Source organism: Choloepus didactylus, chromosome 9 (genome assembly GCF_015220235.1).
Source record: "Choloepus didactylus isolate mChoDid1 chromosome 9, mChoDid1.pri, whole genome shotgun sequence".
Lineage (NCBI taxonomy): Eukaryota > Metazoa > Chordata > Mammalia > Pilosa > Megalonychidae > Choloepus > Choloepus didactylus.
The window spans coordinates 41715157-41721555 of NC_051315.1; positions in this window are offsets into that span (position 1 = coordinate 41715157).

Below are 6399 nucleotides of genomic sequence, written 5' to 3' on the forward strand. Positions count from 1 at the left end.
AGAAGCTTTGTACCTTCTTTTCAATTTTCATTAAAGGGAAAGCAGAGCGACTCAAGTTCCTGTAAGGAAAAGGGAGTATATTCTATAAACTTTTTTGGCATCTGTCAGTTTACTCTGTGGGAACCACTAAGATATCTGGAACATGCCTGAGGTTTCCTGAATATTTGCCAAAATTTTTCTGATCTCACTACATGCTCACCATGAGATTAAGAATCAGACTTTTTGTAGATTAGTCAAGAGAATATTTGTACCTCTTAAAAACCATTAACTGCAATCAGTTTTCACTGGGTTTGATTACTGCGCTACTTTGATGACCGTCTTGGGAGTAAATACAGACTTGCCTAGTCTGGCACAGCAGTTTCCAAGGGATTTAATTTATCCATGTGAATAATTATTTTGTTATATGTGCTATTGAATTCTGAACTGTTAGAACACCTGAGCAGAACATTTTTAAATTCGTACATTAGAATTGATTAAAACTTAGTAATGAGTAAAACTGCATTTATATAGCAATTCGATGACTGCAGGTAACAAAAACCATTTAAAGTTTTTGGCAAAAAGAAAATATATGTCTCCCATTTAAAGTAAATAAAAAATTTTGAGAACTAAAATTTTATAAAATGTTCTTAGCAATTACTTTCTACTCTTTTAATTTATTTAAAAATATTTTTTTAAGACCATGGTTCTTTCTTTAAACATTATGCCTGTAGAATTGCTATCTTTGATAACAGATAACTCACTCACTGTCATTCAAATAAGTTAGATAAACTATATAGCTCCTTAAAATAAAATGAGACAGTGGAAAAATAAGCCTCTATCTTCTAAGTACTATGAAATTTGAATGCATGTGATGCTTTTAGATTTTTAGAAGCTTTATTTTAACTTGACTGGCTGTAAATTTGAAAGTGCAGAGTGCCTATATTGAGTATGAAAGTATTTTATTTTCCAGATCATTTATTTAATCCACCCCACAAATACTTATTTTGCAAACAGTACATGCCACACATGATGCAAGGTATTGACAATATTAATGGTAAACAAAAACAGACATGGTTTCTTCTCTCATGTTGCTTTGAGTCTGGTTGCAGAGGCAGGCAGGTATCAATCAGATAAACAGAGACATGATTTAAAAATTTTAGCTGTGACACATTCTCTGAGGGAGGTGTGTATGACAGTCCGTAGTAAAGGGATTTAACTTAGCATGGAGGTCAAAGAAGGCTTGTAGGAAAAAGCATCACTTAAATGAGATTCCAAGAATCATAGGCAATAATCTAGGAATGGGGGAGAAAGGGTGCTGCAGGATGGGAGAATAGGTGCCAGGAAGTCTGTGATAAAGCGATCATGTTAATGAAATTAAAACTGTTTATTTATGAATCACCTTAACTTTCTGATATTTGACCTTTTTAACTTATAAAAGGACAATTTCATATGTTTCAACCTAAATTAATGGAACAAGTATGGAAAAAGCAACATATACAGAAAATCAAATTTGGAAAAAACAGTTGCTCTGCTGCTTTTCTTTAGTCATCTCTATTACTTTCTCTCTAGAAGTTAGAAGCAAAAAAGCAAAGAGATCAAATAATCATCTGTAATGTTACAAATATTATGTCTAACAAGAAGAAAATTGGTCAGTTTTTATCTTTTTAAAATTAATGACAGAAACAAACAACCAAAAGCACTTTTAAATTGGACAGTATAGGCATTGGTTTGGATACAAGTAGAAGTGCCATTGAGAACCTTGCAAAGTTGTAACAATAAAATTCATCGAAGTTTTAAATGAAAGGAGAAAGACGAATCTGAATTGGGTTAAGTGAAATGACTCCGGAGGCTATGGGGTGAACCTTATAATCATGTACTTATATATAATCTTTCCCATGCGTTATCTCAGCAGCATCATTTCTCTTATGAAATCCTTTAATAACCCTGTTGCCTTTGTTTAGAGTCTTTACCAAGTGCCTCCTAAAACAGGTGTCTCAATGAAATGTTCATTTGCTTTCCTTGTAAACCATCACTACACGGTGGTGAAAAGTTGGGAGTGGGGTGGGAGTAAGGAAGATGCTGGCTCACACAGCAAATTCATAGAACAATTATAGTCCAATGCTTTAATATGCAACGGTCTACAACTTAAAATACAAGTGGACTTGTATTCTCTTGTGTAATGAGAACTCTCCATTGATTTCTTCTAAATCTCACACACAGGGTAATGTTCCACAAGTCAATAAAGACTGAGGCTTCATGGAAAGAGTTTAGTTTTAATTAAATAACTTACCACAAAATAATCTTGTCCATATTGACAATCTGCATCAAATTATTCTACAACAGTAAATATCCATTAATGATAGGCAGTTTACACTATTGAGAGTAACTAACATTAATTTTATACAGCCAAACCAAGTTTTAAGTTTACCTTTTCTTTGTTAATTCTCTGAAATCTAAAAGTCAAATGAATGGAAAAAATTTCCTGATATTTCAATTCTCTCTCTCAAATTTGCTTTCCTCTTCTTTCTCTCTCCCTCCCTCTTTCTCTCTCTCTCACTCAATAACACACAGTTACTAGATATTCTTTCCCCATTACAACAGAATTTTTGCCCTCAGCACTCTATTAAAACTGTCTTAATGAAAGTTACCAATCTAAAAGTCACTAGTGTAGTTACCTTCTGGTGAAAGCTTTTAGAGGTTACTACTAGGTTTACTTACTTTATACATACACACATGCACGCACGCACATATAGCATTTACTCTTGGTGGCAATACCTTGCTTTTTGAAATTCATCCTCTACTTGACTTCTATGAAACTGATTTCTCCAGATTTTCCTCTGACCTCATACTATATTTTCTAACCTCTATTTCTATTGCTTAAATAATCTCTCTTCTACTGGCCTTAAATGATCATATTCCACAGAAATCTATCAATTATCTTTATGTTATTTTTTTGGTGAACTTATCTTTTCTAATAAATGCAATTTCTTTCTATATGCTCACAACTCTAATACGCTTACCTTCCAGTCCTGATCTTTCTCCTAACCTACAAATATTGGATCTATCAACTGGGTACAATGGGTAAAAAAATGTTCAAAACTTGTTTTATTATCTTTTTCCCCAAATGTGCCTCCTGACTGTTTAAGTATAAATTATAAACATAATCATTTTATAAGCTAGAAACTATGGGGAATACTTGATTACCCTCTTTTGCTAGGTAATTGCTTTTGCCCATATCCAGTTAAGAACAAACATCTTCTCAGGCATACAATAACTTAGATTTATAGGCCCCATCAGTCCTTGAAAACCAAAAGTGTTTCACTACAAAATCCAGTCAAGCAAGAGGGAAATCAAAATCAAGGTCTCAGTAATGAAGAAGCCATGTGAAAGAACATTAAAATTCAATCTAAGACTAAATCATTACTAAAATTTTGGACCCATAAAAATATAAATGCTAGAAATCTGGACATGATTTAAAAGGCTAATATAATATATTGGGGAATGGAGAGAGGAAGAGAAGTTAAGAGAGCATATAAATGTATATTTGCTTATCCTTTTGGTTGCCTGTTTAAAGAATTTTTTTCCAGAGTTGATAAATTAAGAAAGAAATATTTACTAATATGACTTAAAGATTTAATAGTATCCATTAGAAAATTTAGAGCAGATTATAAATCCTCTTTGTAATTTGATGAGAAACATTACATGCAAAAGAGATAATATAGATCATGATCAAATGATAAAAAGATTGAAAATTTAAAGCACAACATTAACTAAAACATGTTTATGATAATAAATGTAAATCAGAGAAATATTTTAATGAGAGAAAATGGTTCTAAGACTGGATAAAACAAACCCAATTTTATATTATGTAAAAAAGATTAATCAGAAGTAAAATTATTCCAGAATGAGTAAGATGCTTATAAAAATTAGTAAAACTGTGGTGGTTTGGAGCCATGTACCCCAGAAAAACATGTTTTTAATCTTAAACCATCCATTGTAGATAGAACTTTTTGATGAGGTTACTTCAGTTAAGGTATGGCCCAATTGAATCACGATGAGTCTTAATCCTATTTCTGGAATCCTTTATAAGCAGAATGAAATTCAGAATCACAGAGATAAAGCCACAGGGCACTGCCAGAGCTGGAAGTTAAAGGAACCTGGAAGAGAAAGAAGACCTTGCAATGTACCCTTCATTATGATGGAAAAGCCAAGGACCAAGGATCTCTCACAGCCTGCCCCAGAACGCCACTGTCTTCTGGGAGAAAACATCAACTTGATGATGTCTTGATTTTGGACTTCTAGCCTCGCAACCAAGAGCCAGTAAATTCCCATTGTTTAAGCCAACTCACTGTATGGCATTTGTTTTAACAGCCAAGAAACTAAAACAAAACCTTAATATCTATTCCTGATGTTTTAATGTCATTTAAAATTCTAAGTAAAACAAGAATATATGGAAATTTTACTACAATAGTTTTTTAAAAGCCAGATGAGACACTGTAAGCATTTCTATTAAAGTTGGCAATAAAAAATGAGTCTAATATTATCACAATATTTTATCATTGTTCTGATTGTACTAGCCAATACAATTAGACATGCAAATAAAATAAGTGGTATAAATTAATAAAGAAGGATAAAGAATATTAATTTTTCAGGTGATAGAATTTTATGCATGGAAAACCTAAAATTTAATTTTTAATTATCATATAATAATATGAGAATTAAACCCAGTACTGCTTAAAAATTTAATTTATAAAACTACACATAGGAGGCGGGGCAAGATGGCAGACTGGTGAGCTGTATGTTTTAGTTACTCCTCCAGGAAAGTAGGTAGAAACCCAGGAACTGCGTGGACTGGACACCACAGAGCAATCTGACTTTGGGCATACTTCATACAACACTCATGAAAACGTGGAACTGCTGAGATCAGCGAAATCTGTAAGTTTTTGCGGCCAGGGGACCCACGCCCCTCCCTGCCAGGCTCAGTCCTGGGGGAGAAAGGGCTGTCAGCTCCGGGAAGGAGAAGGGAGAACTGCAGTGGCAGCCCTTATCGGAAACACATTCTACTGATCCAAACTCTAACGAAACGATAGATAGACTGAGACCAGACACCAGAGAATCTGAGAGCAGCCAGCCCAGCAGAGAGGAGACAGGCATAGAAAAAAAACAACACGAAAAACTCGAAAATAAAAGCGGAGGATTTTTGGAGTTCTGCTGAACAGAGAAAGGGGAAGGGCCCTGAGGCGCATATGCAAATCCCAAAGAAAAGCTGATCTCTCTGCCCTGTGGACCTTTCCTTAATGGCCCTGGTTGCTTTGTCTCTTAGCATTTCAATAACCCATTAGATCTCTGAGGAGGGCCCGTTTTTTTTTTTTTTTAATCCTTTTTTCTTTTTCTAAAACAATTACTCTAAGAAGCCCAATACAGAAAGCTTCAAAGACTTCCTATTTGGGCAGGTCAAGTCAAGAACAGAACTAGGAGAGCTCTGAGAGAAAACGCAATAATCCAGGGGCTGAGAAAATTCACTAAACACCACAACTTCCCAAGAAAAGGGGGGTGTCCACTCACAGCCATCATCCTGGTGCACAGGAAACACTCCTGCCCATCGCCAGCCCCATAGCCCAGAGCTGCCCCAGACAACCCAGTGTGACGGAAGTGCTTCAAATAACAGGCACACACCACAAAACTGGGCGTGGACATTAGCCTTCCCTGCAACCTCAGCTGATTGTCCCAGAGTTGGGAAGGTAGAGCAGTGTGAATTAACAAAGCCACATTCAGCCATCATTTCAGCAGACTGGGAGCCTCCCTACACAGCCCAGCAGCCCAGAACTGCCTTGGGGGGACGGCACTCACCTGTGACATAGCACAGTCATCCCTCAACAGAGGACCTGGAGTGCACGGCCTGGAAGAGGGGCCCACTTGCAAGTCTCAGGAGCCATACGCCAATACCAAGGACTTGTGGGTCAGTGGCAGAGACAAACTGTGGCAGGACTGAACTGAAGGATTAGACTATTGCAGCAGCTTTAAAACTCTAGGATCACCAGGGAGATTTGATTGTTAGAGCCACCCCCCCTCCCTGACTGCCCAGAAACACGCCCCATATACAGGGCAGGCAACACCAACTACACACGCAAGCTTGGTACACCAATTGGACCCCACAAGACTCACTCCCCCACTCACCACAAAGGCTAAGCAGGGGAGAACTGGCTTGTGGAGAACAGGTGGCTCGTGGACGCCACCTGCTGGTTAGTTAGAGAAAGTGTACTCCACGAAGCTGTAGATCTGATAAATTAGAGATAAGGACTTCAGTTGGTCTACAAATCCTAAAAGAACCCTATCAAGTTCAGCAAATGCCACGAGGTCAAAAACAACAGAAAATTATAAAGCATATGAAAAAACCAGACGATATGGATAACCCAAGCC